We start from the raw sequence: 14114 nt of genomic DNA on the forward strand, positions 1-14114 counted from the left end.
GGAACACTAGAATTTCGCAAGCAAGCTTCCAGACTTCTACAAACATATCTATAAAACATTATTATTATCTTTACTAAAAAAAATTGAAAAATAAACTTTTTAAATTGAGCCTTGTTAAAAAACAAGGAGTTTCATTACTTAAAAAACGAAAAAAACATTGAAGAGTTTACAAGATCATTCTTTGTTTAAACTGCGAAACCACTGGACTATAATCAGCGATGGATGATGATAACATTTCAGACGAGCGTATCACTATAAATGGAAATGTATTCGCTAATTAGTCGTAAAAAGTATTTGTCTTTAGATATATAAACGTGAACAATTTATAGTAAAATAACTCTTCTTATAAGAATAATAACTTTTGTCTTGCTATCTGCGAAACCTTTAAAAATCTGAAGTAATCGTTTTTACCACAGATAAGGCTTCTATATATATTTATCTTGAAAATAACGGGCAAATTTTGGATATTTTCTAGGAATACTATAATATAGACTAAAATCCTGATTCTTTAAATAATGAATGTGATCTTAATAAGTACGTCTTAATGAGTTTCTTAAGAGACGACAAAATTAATTCTGGGTGAAAGTCCAATAAAGGATGAAGAGAAGTATTTGATGAGAGGTAAGAAATTAGGGTGCATCAATATTGTTTTCTTAATCTAAACTAGTAAAGAAGTTTGTTAAAAGGTCGAGTTAACTAATAAATTTCGAGTGGCCAATAAATCCAATCGATTCAATTTTGCCCAGTGTTGAGTAAAAAAGTGATGATAATATTTATCTATTATCTAATAACTAGTCCCCGGATTTATCCGAGAATCAGAGGATAGTTCCGAAAATAACACATTTTGCTTCTAACCGACGAAAATGAACTTTTTACAGTTTTTGAACTGAAATCAGCAAAAATGCTCGATTAATGGATTTTCTTGCAATTTTTTAAATACATTCATAATTTTTGGAGAAATACTGTAATGTATGCGGTCCTTGATGCCATTGTAGGCACCAAAAATCCATTTCGGATTTCAGAACAAAAGCAGCGATCTTCTGAAGTCGTTTTGTTCACTAAGTTGCCAGGTTGAATTACATTATGCCAAATTCAGGATTTGTTTTTTTTTTTTTAAATTGACAAAAATAGATAAGAAGCTAATAAACTTTATCTTTTGAGCTAATTTAATTTTATTCGGTAACTTTTTGACTACTTTTTAAATAAATTACTAGTGACATTTCCTAAGACCTGGCAACAGTGTGAAGTGCAGAAGTGTGCGCAGCCTTTAGCTTTTATATTCGGTTTACAGACCAAGAAATTTAATGGGTAAGCATAAAAGTTCTGTGCATGAACTTTTATGCTTACCCAGTGGGGGAAGGGAGTGAAGTTAGTCGAGAGAGACTTCACAGTGGATGGCTCAAAAGTGTTCTGCCAGGTATGCCAAAATACATTTGTGTGCATGAAGAAATCATGTACGTTCTGCAAGACACATGCAAGCAGCACGTCGACAGATCGAACATCGCAGATGCTGATCATAAAAATGGAATCTCAGGATCAAGGAAATATATTTTTCTTAGATATTTTTCTTAGATACAGAACCCTTATAGGATGTAATATAGAATTGCATAAACTGAAACATCCTTTGTTCAGGAAGTACTTAGAAAAATACACGAAGCAAAATCTTCCCGATGAATCAACACTTCGGAAAAATTATCTTCTACGTGTTCATCAGGAAGTGCTTGAAGAAATCCGCAAAGAAGTTAGTGACAATGCTGTAGATAAAACTACAAACTCATGAAGACATGCTTCAACGAGAGTAGGAAACTTGACGGAAAGACTACACTAAAATTCATCTTTTATGCAAATTTCTGGAGAGGATAAATGCAGAGGTGATAGCAATATTTGTTCAGGAAGGTCTAAAGTTATTGCGGCAAGATAAATTTCTTCAGAATACTGAAAAAATTCTCGTCATGCTTACAGACGGCGCAGCATACATGAAGGCTGCTGCACGCATTTTGAAGCCTTTTTTTATATAATCTGATTCACGTGACTTGCCTGAATCACGCAGTACATCTTCTGGCCGAACAAGTTCGTTTACATTTCAAAGATGTAAATGCCCTGATTTGTTCCGGCAAGAAACTACTTGCAAAGGCACCAATGCGAGCTGCTATGTATCGTGAGCGTCTGCCAGATACTCCTTTGCCATCCACTCCCATTGTCACGAGATGGGGCACATGCGTGGAACATTTACGTGTCTTTTAAAATTTTATCGATGAACTGGATGAATCAGAAAGTTCTTTCATTGTGGATGTTAAGGAAGCTTTGGAGAATCCACACATAACTGTTTTTCTAGTTTACATCCGCGCCCGTTTGTTAAATATTCCGGATATCATCGAAGCATTAGAAGCAAGAGGGTTGTCATATGAAGAATTTCTAAAAATTTTTCAAACATCAGAGGATTCTATACAAAATCATCCTGGTGTTGAGACAAACTTCGCATGACGCTAACGGCGCCTTTGGAGAACAGTGCTTTTTCAATGCTTCGCCAAGTTAATAGCTGTCTAGTCGGAAAATCATCGGAGATCCCTGAGATGTAGGGCTTGCCAATGTACCTTTGCTGAAATACTGTCCCGTGACTACAGTCGATGCCGAGAGAAATTTTTCATTGTATAAAAACATTCTCACTGACCATCGAGAGTCTGACAGAAGAAAATACTAATAGATTTCTTGTATGTGCATGGTCATATTCAAATCGTTTATTAATTAATGAAGTATACAATATTATAAACAGATAACTGAAGAAAATTTGATAATTTTGTTTTATTTTTATTACTTTTCTTGTTCCGAAAATAAATCCGAAAACACGATCTTTTGATCCCATTTCAGAACCGAACCTCCACTTTTATCGATCCGAAAAATCCGGGGCATACAGTTATAACTATAAAATTAATACTAGATTGAAGCTCTCCCCAATACGTTAAAATTATCGTTAAGTATAACCCGATAAGATCCTTTTTCAAATTAAATAAGTTGTAGGCTTCATATGACAATTGGAAATGATTGCTATAATCATTATTTTAACTTAACACACATTATTCTCTTAGTTGAATGAAAGAAAAAAACCAAATTTGATTGTTTGTTCCTCAGAAATTCAAATTAGAAGGATAAGATAAAATAAAAATATAAGCTTATATACCTATAATCAAATTAATAAAATAATTTTGGGGTTTATCTCGAAATTTATGATAATCAAAAGCTGAATTTAATGGACATCGAGTTCCATTGAATTATTTTTATTTAAATTCGCTAATTTTTTTTAGTATTTTCTGTTTTAAATTAGAGAAGAAACCAATAAAATAATAAATAATTATTTATATAATCAAATGTTATAAATTTAAGCGAACGAAAATCATAAAGTAGAACTGAATTTTTATTGTAATNTGTTTTACAGTTCTAAATTTTTGATCTAAAGAGAACATGTACAGTACGTTACTAAATACAGCTCATTCTCAAATTTCTCGTAAAAATGTTTTTATACACAGCAATTTACACAAAATAGAAAGTGTTGGCAGATGAAGTAAATGCTTGAGATATGAGAGAGCAGCTCCATTGTATCGGCAATTTCCAACACTAATGAAACGCAACAAATACAGTCATCTGAAACTGAAGGTGTTCTGTCATTTTCAAGAAGTGTGAGAAATTCAGAAAAAAACCATGAGCATGTAGAATGTCCCTTGTCCTCGTAGGCAGTTCCTCGTCATCCACCATACATCCAGATCTTGCACCTTTTGATTATCACCTACTACCTAATACAGGCATGGCCAACATACGGCCCGCGGGCCGGATCCGACCCGTCGAATGAATTTATGTGGCCCGCGATTAATCTTTCAATATTAGCTACTCAAGTCCGAATAGCTCGATGAAAAAAGGTCAATAACTCACTGTGCGTTTCGAGTTAACCCTCCATTACAAATCTCTTAAGACAGCGTAGAATGTTGATAAAGCATGATAATGTGAAAAATGTATCTGTAATCTCTATGTACAATTTAGTCTCTACGGGATGACACCACAATGAGATCTCGCACCACCTCAAAATCTTCTAGGGCAGCCTCTGGTTCGGCCCGTGAAAAAAGTTTTCTTTTCAATTCGGCCCGGGGGCAAAAACTGTTGGCCACCCCTGTACTAATACCTTCTTCAAGAGCTTTTTGACCTCCTCAGGAAGGGGCTAGTGGATTACAGCTTCGAAAATAACGACAATATAAAGACAGCAGTTTGACTTGCTGTATAAGCAACCGAACATATTTTACGAGAATGATATACAATAATTTGTGCCATGATGAAAGAAATGTTTAGCTCGTCTTGGAAACTACGTAGAAAAATAGGGTTTGAACTGGATTTTCAAATGTATATTTTAAAATTCCGAAATAATAGCTTTCGAGAAAAACGCAGTTGGCAAAGAATTTCGATTCCACTTATAATTACATGGTTTAATAACAACCAGTACCTAGATAAAATTGAAGAAAATTTTTTATATTTAAGTCGATAACGTCAATTAAAATTAGATAAATAATTAATAGATTGTATCTAAATGACATTATAATTATTCGTGATTTATCTGTATTAATACTTTTTAAATTTAAAAGTGAATTTTGACACTTTAACACAATGAAACTTTTCCGACAACCTTATTATTCTAAAAATGAAAATTAGCTAAGCCGTATGGAAAAATGTAGATTATCTATTCATATTTGTAACTGTAATAATTAATCATTTCTGTTTTTATATTTAGCTGCTGATAAATAACGTATGATAAATAAAATTAAAAAAACTGAAGAATAAAGAAAATTAATTATGTAGAGAACTTAATTATAATGGTTGATAGAAATATTAATTGTTGGATATAATTATCTATGAAAGGATTATCAAAAAGTATAGGAAAAACATCTTAAGTTTATATCACATATAGAAAAGAGTAACCTGATTTACAACACATGGTGGTCGAGTTGTTTTCCAAATTGCTTTGGGCAAGAATATTCGACCTTTATTTTCGAAATTAAAATATTTTATCAAGTGCAAGGTAACTAAAATATAGGATATATAGGCATTAGTTGAAAAGTTCTAATTTACCAAGATGTGTTGTACTGACTCTAATTTGTGACTCTAATCGAAGGATGAATTAACGAAATTAACACGTCCTATCAGACTTGGGCCTTGCATCAGTAAAAGTGTAGTCTTATGAGCATAGAATTTATATTAAATATACTAAAGTCTTCTAGATTATGATTTTTACATCATTTTTTATTTGTTTATTATTTAAATTTATTAAATATTACATCTACTATCATTGTACAAAAGAAAACTGATTTTAGTAAATTGTACAAATAATAAGTTGTTACATTAATACATTTTAAGTTCTCGATTTTTGTTTCGATTTTAACATAAAAATATAATTTAATTATTTATTTTGAGGATTCTATATCCTCTGTTATCTCGACTTTATCACGATGTCTGCCACCAATCTTAGTGATATTTTCCACATATTTTATCATGTATAAAAACATAAATAATAATAAAAGACTTTTCTCAGTTTTCGAGAAATGAGTACTGTAGTTTTAGTGTTTTCTACTACTACTTTGTAGTAGACTACTTGTATTCTACTTGATAGTAAATTGGCATAAAAGAGAAACGTGCCCTTGTGACATTTTTCTTTTTACACTATAAGTGACATACGTTGTCGGCTTCGTTCGTAGGATTAAGAAAAAACAGGAAGTTGTCAATTAGGAAGCGTACTCACCCATCGACACAATTTGACCTCTGGCAAATATCTCAATGCTAAGCAATTTTGGTATTTTTGATGTTTTATTGTTAAAATTGAATTATAACTTAACACTAAACTAGACGTGGAAATTGATAAGTACTTGTCATATTGTATTTTTAATTAAAAATGATATAACAATATAGAAAATTTAATAGGGGAAATGAAAATCGAATGATCAGCCTCCAGTAAATTCAATATGATAAACTTCATTTATTATTTTATTGTATTAATTTCAAAGCTTCCGTTATATCTCGACAAGATAAAACGATTATTATATGAACAAGTAATTTATTGGCCATCAAAACTTAGAAAGTTTCTCACTCTTTCGGATCATTTGATTAATGGAATCATTGATAACATTCATAACAAATTGTTTGATTTTTTGAGTTACTTAAATCAATACGACTAGCCAAATCGATAACCATTCCATTCAAAAATCGAAATGAATCAAATAAATTAAATGGTTGAATTGAATGATTGGAATTATTCTGTCATCACTAGTAACGATAAACTTAAGGAATAAGTTAAGCAATTTTCAAGCGCAATCAATAATCACATGATTTTTACGAATGGTTGTTGAAAGTGTGCAAAATTTCCCATTGAAAGTTAAGTTTTACCATTACAATTATAATTAATTAAACGCATGCAATATTAATTATACAAACAATTTTTAACACTTGTAAACTTTTCTTAAGTGAACATTAAAATTGATTTTTAAACAGAATTTGTCTCTATGTTAATTCGATATATAAAGTGTTTAACTTTTTGCTTACTAAAGTTTAGTATTTATTTATGAAATATTATTTCCGAGAATCTATCAGTTTTTGACATATTTTTTACTCTAACAGTAATAGTTAAAAGTTTCTAATACTGACTTTTGTTTTACAGTTCTAAATTTTTGATCTAAAGAGAACATGTACAGTACGTTATTGAATACAGCTCATTCTCAAATTTCTCGTAAAAATGTTTTTATTCACCGCAATATACACATGATAGAAAGTGTTGACAGATGAAGTAAATGCTTGAGATGTAATGACAAGATTGTCAATACAAAATTTATACATAAAAACTATTTTTGTGTAATTTAATGAATAAAAATATTATACATAAATCACGCGATTTCATTGTTTACTTACTTTAATATAAAAAATACAATCGGGTATTAAAAAGAAGTAATTGTGAATTTCATTTCATAATTATATAACAAAAATAATTTATAGAAATAATTCTGTATCTACTTGAATTTTGATGTAATGTTGATTTTAATAATCATTTTTATCTTTTCTACTCACGTACCCTGGAGAAATTTAGTCTGATAACATATTATTTTAGTGAATTATATACTTTTAAGTATAATAAGTTATAGTGATATGTTAATAATAGTATTATAATGTTAAAGAGCAATTATTTATTGTGACACTGTTAAAATGCCGGGCTGCAATTTTTAATCATATTTTAAATAAATTTTTAATTTAAAATACTGTATATGCTTTTCATCTGAAATTAGTATTGTATTGCTTTTATATATCATACTTTTCCGTTAACAATAGAGTCGTTCAGGTCACCTTACAGGAAAAACTTTTTAAATTGAGATAGTGTGACTTCTAATTTGCACTAAAACTTCCTATACAGTTAATCGGGGCCTCCTGCCTGTAATCTTTCATCATTCATTTATCTAACTCCATTCTCGAGATTACGGAAGGATAGACAGACAACTGTGGGAATTTATAGATTTACAATTTTTCAAAATTTCAGCCCAATAATATGTTAATAACGTTAGTAACAACAGTTATATGTTAAGTATAATAATATGTTAATTCATTTGAAATTTTAATTCGTATTTTTTTAATAATTTAAATGATACGATAGTTGATTCTTAAAATTTTTCTATTTTTATTTTTTATATTAGTAAATAAATACATCACAGGGAAAAGTATGGAGATCGGTCATAAAATAAACCCCAAGATTTTTATTTTTTACTCGGAAGTTGAAACGTCCAGAAATGAAAAAAATCGGGTTTATCTTTTTCTATATGTAGGAATATTAGTGTGTGTGGGGAGGCAAAATTTGCTTCAATCATTTTGAAGCGCATTAACTCCTTAGCGTTATGTCGAAAATTTCTGAAATTTTTCAGGGAGGTTTGTGTATTGGGTGATTGTGCTATTACTTTTTGCAGTCAAAGTTCAAGAAAATCGGGGTGGGTTCATGTATGATATCTCGAGTGGAGTCGAACATAATGAAAATTTTACTCGTTATTTGTATTTATAATTTTTTTCTTTTGTTTTATAAATCTCACTGCAAACTGAAAATTAACGTTTTTTGGCATTTTATAATAATAATATAAAAAATCTTAAAAATAAATTCTCGTAATGGATGACGCCATACGCAATTTTAAATTTTTTTTTTCCGAAAGTCACATAATTCCATTCTGGATTTATTCGGAAACAACATTTATGATTTGAATGTAATCAATAAGCATTTTTAATAGATAAAAAAATGAAACTATAATAGAACACGCATTGTTTCTGTTAATTTAATTGATATAGCAATTTTCGTTACGTAATATAATCGGTAATTATATTTATGCAATAATAGGATAATAAGAAATTGATCATAAAACTATGTTAATTGGATGTAATAATTCCGTTTTTACTATATCTTCTAATATTGCCATAACATATTATTTTGAAGTTTTAAATATGATTAGTTGCACAATTTCCCTTAAAGGTAAATTCGGAGTCTTAATTGTATTACTACGATTTAAAAATATACCAAAATTTTGTTTTACGCGTTTATTACATCAGGAGTAAATCTTTATCGTTACTGAGCAAACTAAATCCAAATGAATACAGTGCCATTTTTAAACCGATAAAGAGCATGGACATGCTCTTTATCGTTTAAAAGGAAACGTCTATCTCTTTTCGTTTCAGTCGTAACATTTATTTTAAATACAATATAATTAATCTATTATCGCGAATATATTAAACAATACATTACGAGAAAGAAAGATTGAAAGTATATCAAGGAGTACGTCCGTAGCATAAATGACTGCTTAGTTATTTGATTATTTATATACAGTTTTATTATAGAATTAATTTTTTCAGTTTTACTTTGATGATTGTTGTGAACTTTAATCGCATTATCTTTAGTTGCGAAATTTACATTAACAGTGAAGTAATCACTTGTCTTCTCCGGTGTTGGTGTGGATAACCTCGCAGTACTGATGAGCCTAAAATTAAAATTTATATGTATATATAGGCCTATAAATACGTGTTGTTCAATCGCGTCATATACGTATTTCAGTTTAATCTATATAGCCTAGTTAACGTTATTATAATACACCAGTAGATAAATTGAATATAAAAAACCTTGTTAAGTTTTAAAATATACAATGAAATAATAATACTGTAATACTGTATTTGAAATTTACAATTTTTAAGTTTATAACATTAATTTGAAAGTTTATGATAAAATACATTCTAACGTCAGATATGAAAACTTAATTTTCAAAGAATTCATATTTAAAATTCGCTTTCGTAATCGTTATCGATTTTATCTCAATTGAGGAGTTCTATGAAATGAGATACCAAAATACTTAGATATCTTTCTCATTTAAAAGTTTTAGTAAATGCAGATCATAAAACTATTGACAAAAGTCCTTGAAAGTGCAAATGAAAAATTTAAGAACTTCATTACTGAGAAAAAATATAGTCGATTTACTGTCGTATTATCTAATGACATTATATAATCAAGTCTTGGGTATGTGAATTCTGGTTAAAGGTCTTATTACCTTAGTTAGGAAAGCGTTTTGGTTTATATAAGAAATATTCTAGGTTTGATAAAATAAAATTGTGATGGAAATTGTTAATGTCTTCAGTGTATTATTATGTAAATTCCAGCTGAAGAGGAGTCGAGAAGACTGGAAATTCATACTGGAAAATAAAGTTGTTTCTTAGAGTTATGTTTTCGTTATTAAATGTTTGATAAGTCTGGAATAATAATAGTCCTTTTGTAGACTAAAAAGCGTATTAAACAATATCAGGACAGGAAAGCTTAATTCAATACATATGAATGTATTCGAAATTTTATGAACTTCTTCATTTCCATTAGAAAACTTGACTTCGGAGTACTATGAATAATACCATATTAAGTTATGTGTGCCTGATTTCAATTCACTGGAAAATGATTAAATCCAATAAAGATATTTTCATTAAAAAATAATTTACTTCTAAGTTGTATGTCTGTCTAAGTTGTATATTGCTCAACCATTCCAGTTGGGCAATATAATCGAAAATGTAAATTATTGATGCATAACGTATTACGTAGTCACATGCAATAAATTTAGATTGTTAGTTCAGACAGGGATTGTAAGAAATCTTTTATCTTTTCTAAAACAAAATGTTCACATATTAAAAGTAGACGGCTGAGAAAATTAACAGAAACTAAAAAACCAAAAACAGAATTCAGTTTCCGTAATGATACTCTCGTACGAAAATTCTGTTATAATTTGGAAAGCTGTAGATTTAGACAAAGACGTCTCGAAATATTTAGCCTCATGTCAGTTTAACTTTTCATTTATGTTTATCGTTAAGGAATAACTCAAGAACTGTTAAAGGAGTTTTAATCCTTAAGTTCTTTCTAGATCTGACAAAATTATGATTATAAAACAGCTCTGTTCCAGACTTGTAATGATGAGTACTTTTTCAATAAATAAAATTTTAATATAAATAAGAAAGGATATAATAAGAAATATAATATATAATATTTCCACATGCACGCAACACACACTTCCATTTATTCCTATAACTATCTTCTTTTCGATTCTGAACCCCACTCATCGTTTGATTCGTATAACTCGGATTCATAATTATTTTTTAGTCAGTCTTCTCCTCTTTTTGATACTACATAAAATCTTTCTACAGTAATTGTAATTTGTGAGAGAATGCGTAGAACATCGTAGAAAATAATAAACTTTGTAGCAATAAACACAGATTTAGAAGTTGTAGTTTAGTTATTATTTTATACCAAACATAAGACTTAATCAGCTTTGCAACTGTAATAAGATTTAACATAAATTTTATACAACATTAGAATTATAGAATGATGGTAGATGAAATTTAAATTAAGAAAATAAAATTTTCATTCAATATAAGAAAATATGATTAAGTTGCTTCAAGTATTGAAGCAACTTAATCATATTTTCATAGGAAGCAACTTAATCATAGGAAGAACAAATGCAACCAAGTATTGGATTAAAAACAGCTTGTTTTGAATGTGACATCGACAAGGTAACAAAAAAAAAAAAAAAAAAAAAAAAAAAAAAAAAAAAAAAAAAAAAAAAAAAAAAAAAAAAAAAAAAAAAAAAAAAAAAAAAAAAAAAAAAAAAAAAAAAAAAAAAAAAAAAAAAAAAAAAAAAAAAAAAAAAAAAAAAAAAAAAAAAAAAAAAAAAAAAAAAAAAAAAAAAAAAAAAAAAAAAAAAAAAAAAAAAAAAAAAAAAAAAAAAAAAAAAAAAAAAAAAAAAAAAAAAAAAAAAAAAAAAAAAAAAAAAAAAAAAAAAAAAAAAAAAAAAAAAAAAAAAAAAAAAAAAAAAAAAAAAAAAAAAAAAAAAAAAAAAAAAAAAAAAAAAAAAAAAAAAAAAAAAAAAAAAAAAAAAAAAAAAAAAAAAAAAAAAAAAAAAAAAAAAAAAAAAAAAAAAAAAAAAAAAAAAAAAAAAAAAAAAAAAAAAAAAAAAAAAAAAAAAAAAAAAAAAAAAAAAAAAAAAAAAAAAAAAAAAAAAAAAAAAAAAAAAAAAAAAAAAAAAAAAAAAAAAAAAAAAAAAAAAAAAAAAAAAAAAAAAAAAAAAAAAAAAAAAAAAAAAAAAAAAAAAAAAAAAAAAAAAAAAAAAAAAAAAAAAAAAAAAAAAAAAAAAAAAAAAAAAAAAAAAAAAAAAAAAAAAAAAAAAAAAAAAAAAAAAAAAAAAAAAAAAAAAAAAAAAAAAAAAAAAAAAAAAAAAAAAAAAAAAAAAAAAAAAAAAAAAAAAAAAAAAAAAAAAAAAAAAAAAAAAAAAAAAAAAAAAAAAAAAAAAAAAAAAAAAAAAAAAAAAAAAAAAAAAAAAAAAAAAAAAAAAAAAAAAAAAAAAAAAAAAAAAAAAAAAAAAAAAAAAAAAAAAAAAAAAAAAAAAAAAAAAAAAAAAAAAAAAAAAAAAAAAAAAAAAAAAAAAAAAAAAAAAAAAAAAAAAAAAAAAAAAAAAAAAAAAAAAAAAAAAAAAAAAAAAAAAAAAAAAAAAAAAAAAAAAAAAAAAAAAAAAAAAAAAAAAAAAAAAAAAAAAAAAAAAAAAAAAAAAAAAAAAAAAAAAAAAAAAAAAAAAAAAAAAAAAAAAAAAAAAAAAAAAAAAAAAAAAAAAAAAAAAAAAAAAAAAAAAAAAAAAAAAAAAAAAAAAAAAAAAAAAAAAAAAAAAAAAAAAAAAAAAAAAAAAAAAAAAAAAAAAAAAAAAAAAAAAAAAAAAAAAAAAAAAAAAAAAAAAAAAAAAAAAAAAAAAAAAAAAAAAAAAAAAAAAAAAAAAAAAAAAAAAAAAAAAAAAAAAAAAAAAAAAAAAAAAAAAAAAAAAAAAAAAAAAAAAAAAAAAAAAAAAAAAAAAAAAAAAAAAAAAAAAAAAAAAAAAAAAAAAAAAAAAAAAAAAAAAAAAAAAAAAAAAAAAAAAAAAAAAAAAAAAAAAAAAAAAAAAAAAAAAAAAAAAAAAAAAAAAAAAAAAAAAAAAAAAAAAAAAAAAAAAAAAAAAAAAAAAAAAAAAAAAAAAAAAAAAAAAAAAAAAAAAAAAAAAAAAAAAAAAAAAAAAAAAAAAAAAAAAAAAAAAAAAAAAAAAAAAAAAAAAAAAAAAAAAAAAAAAAAAAAAAAAAAAAAAAAAAAAAAAAAAAAAAAAAAAAAAAAAAAAAAAAAAAAAAAAAAAAAAAAAAAAAAAAAAAAAAAAAAAAAAAAAAAAAAAAAAAAAAAAAAAAAAAAAAAAAAAAAAAAAAAAAAAAAAAAAAAAAAAAAAAAAAAAAAAAAAAAAAAAAAAAAAAAAAAAAAAAAAAAAAAAAAAAAAAAAAAAAAAAAAAAAAAAAAAAAAAAAAAAAAAAAAAAAAAAAAAAAAAAAAAAAAAAAAAAAAAAAAAAAAAAAAAAAAAAAAAAAAAAAAAAAAAAAAAAAAAAAAAAAAAAAAAAAAAAAAAAAAAAAAAAAAAAAAAAAAAAAAAAAAAAAAAAAAAAAAAAAAAAAAAAAAAAAAAAAAAAAAAAAAAAAAAAAAAAAAAAAAAAAAAAAAAAAAAAAAAAAAAAAAAAAAAAAAAAAAAAAAAAAAAAAAAAAAAAAAAAAAAAAAAAAAAAAAAAAAAAAAAAAAAAAAAAAAAAAAAAAAAAAAAAAAAAAAAAAAAAAAAAAAAAAAAAAAAAAAAAAAAAAAAAAAAAAAAAAAAAAAAAAAAAAAAAAAAAAAAAAAAAAAAAAAAAAAAAAAAAAAAAAAAAAAAAAAAAAAAAAAAAAAAAAAAAAAAAAAAAAAAAAAAAAAAAAAAAAAAAAAAAAAAAAAAAAAAAAAAAAAAAAAAAAAAAAAAAAAAAAAAAAAAAAAAAAAAAAAAAAAAAAAAAAAAAAAAAAAAAAAAAAAAAAAAAAAAAAAAAAAAAAAAAAAAAAAAAAAAAAAAAAAAAAAAAAAAAAAAAAAAAAAAAAAAAAAAAAAAAAAAAAAAAAAAAAAAAAAAAAAAAAAAAAAAAAAAAAAAAAAAAAAAAAAAAAAAAAAAAAAAAAAAAAAAAAAAAAAAAAAAAAAAAAAAAAAAAAAAAAAAAAAAAAAAAAAAAAAAAAAAAAAAAAAAAAAAAAAAAAAAAAAAAAAAAAAAAAAAAAAAAAAAAAAAAAAAAAAAAAAAAAAAAAAAAAAAAAAAAAAAAAAAAAAAAAAAAAAAAAAAAAAAAAAAAAAAAAAAAAAAAAAAAAAAAAAAAAAAAAAAAAAAAAAAAAAAAAAAAAAAAAAAAAAAAAAAAAAAAAAAAAAAAAAAAAAAAAAAAAAAAAAAAAAAAAAAAAAAAAAAAAAAAAAAAAAAAAAAAAAAAAAAAAAAAAAAAAAAAAAAAAAAAAAAAAAAAAAAAAAAAAAAAAAAAAAAAAAAAAAAAAAAAAAAAAAAAAAAAAAAAAAAAAAAAAAAAAAAAAAAAAAAAAAAAAAAAAAAAAAAAAAAAAAAAAAAAAAAAAAAAAAAAAAAAAAAAAAAAAAAAAAAAAAAAAAAAAAAAAAAAAAAAAAAAAAAAAAAAAAAAAAAAAAAAAAAAAAAAAAAAAAAAAAAAAAAAAAAAAAAAAAAAAAAAAAAAAAAAAAAAAAAA

Source organism: Centruroides sculpturatus, unplaced genomic scaffold (genome assembly GCF_000671375.1).
Source record: "Centruroides sculpturatus isolate CEXI.00-Female unplaced genomic scaffold, Cexi_2.0 scaffold981, whole genome shotgun sequence".
In the NCBI taxonomy this organism is placed as follows: domain Eukaryota; kingdom Metazoa; phylum Arthropoda; class Arachnida; order Scorpiones; family Buthidae; genus Centruroides; species Centruroides sculpturatus.